This window comes from Parasteatoda tepidariorum, chromosome 12, assembly GCF_982258835.1.
Source record: "Parasteatoda tepidariorum strain Cologne lab strain chromosome 12, Ptep-v5.0, whole genome shotgun sequence".
Classification (NCBI taxonomy): domain Eukaryota; kingdom Metazoa; phylum Arthropoda; class Arachnida; order Araneae; family Theridiidae; genus Parasteatoda; species Parasteatoda tepidariorum.
The window spans coordinates 32,690,826-32,692,111 of NC_141766.1; the positions used below are offsets into that span (position 1 = coordinate 32,690,826).

The 1,286-nt window shown below is 31.1% G+C and overlaps 1 non-coding gene across 1 annotated transcript; it reads left to right on the forward strand.

Moving 5' to 3' along the window:
• The first annotated feature begins 291 nt into the window (after window positions 1-291).
• TRNAG-UCC (transfer RNA glycine (anticodon UCC)) lies at window positions 292-363 on the forward strand. Its single transcript has one exon. It is a non-coding gene; the product is annotated as a tRNA-Gly (tRNA).
• The last annotated feature ends 923 nt before the right edge of the window (window positions 364-1,286 follow it).

The window sequence follows — 1,286 nt, forward strand, 5'->3', positions numbered from 1 at the left end:
GTCTGTAAAACTCTATTTATATAATTTCTATTGTCATATAACTTATAAAGTAAAGAAAAATTAGTGTCGCAATAAAATAAAATTAAGTGAGATTATATAAAAGAAAACCGAAATAGCGCACTATTATGTTACTTCCCCTGAAGAAATGGAGAAAATGCTTGAGGAAAAAGCAGAAGAAATGCATTTAAAAGCTTTGTAAACATCGTGGGTTCTTCTTCATAAATAGGTAAATCACCAGATATTTGACCTATATTTCATGAATAAGAAAATTAATTTCTTTCTTTCATCCAAGCGTCGGTGGTATAACGGTTAGCATAGCTGCCTTCCAAGCAGTTGACCCGGGTTCGACTCCCGGCCGACGCAGCTTTTTATTTTTAATTTTTTCCCCCAGTAATATTAAACTTTTTTTCAACAAAATACTATTAAGATGCATACGTAATAAATATTGAAGAAAAAGTTTTTTTACACTTTCTAAGATGTCGATGAGCTTCTTAATTTGGATATAGCTGAAATTATGCGTTCTAAGAAAAGGACACAGTTTCAAATGCGCGTTTGAATAAATAAACAAAGCTCCAAATGCGTGTTTAAGAAAACGGGCCTAACTTGATGTGAGTGGAAAAAATGAACATTCTAAATGTGTCATTAAAAAAATGAGCATAAGTACTTAAAAAATGGGAATAGAGTTTTATTTGGAGTTTTAACTTGCTGTTGTGATTTATTGTATTAAAAAAATGAACTTGGGTTTATTGTTTATTCATAGTGTTTAAAAAAAACTAAGTGAATTTTTATCTTAAATTGATAAGTGCCATTTCAAACATAACGTAATGGCTCATTGTTGAACATTTAAAAGATACATTTTATGCTGTAATTAGTTTCATAAAAGTAAAACGTAAAGCATTTCCGTGACTGTCCGTTGTGGGCTAGATGACTCATGAAGGTTAAAGGCTCCACTACTTCAATGGCTTGATTCTAGAAATGTGGACAGTATTGCGCTCAGACCGCCTTTACTTCCTAGGCAAGTTGGTAAACAACGATCAGATGCTGGGTTAGTACTGCAGATCGGAAAACAATCACTCCTTTATTGATAGAGGCATAGAACTTTGTACATATGTACCACATATATGAAGATTTAATTTTGAATTGAAGGCCATTTAAGATTTTATCCATAAAAATATTGGTATGCGTTTAAATGTCTGAAAATGTTTCATGTGATATTTTCAATTGTTTTTCCATGATTTTGAAGGATATCTATTAAAGAAAAAACTAAACTTTATATTTTGTTCATG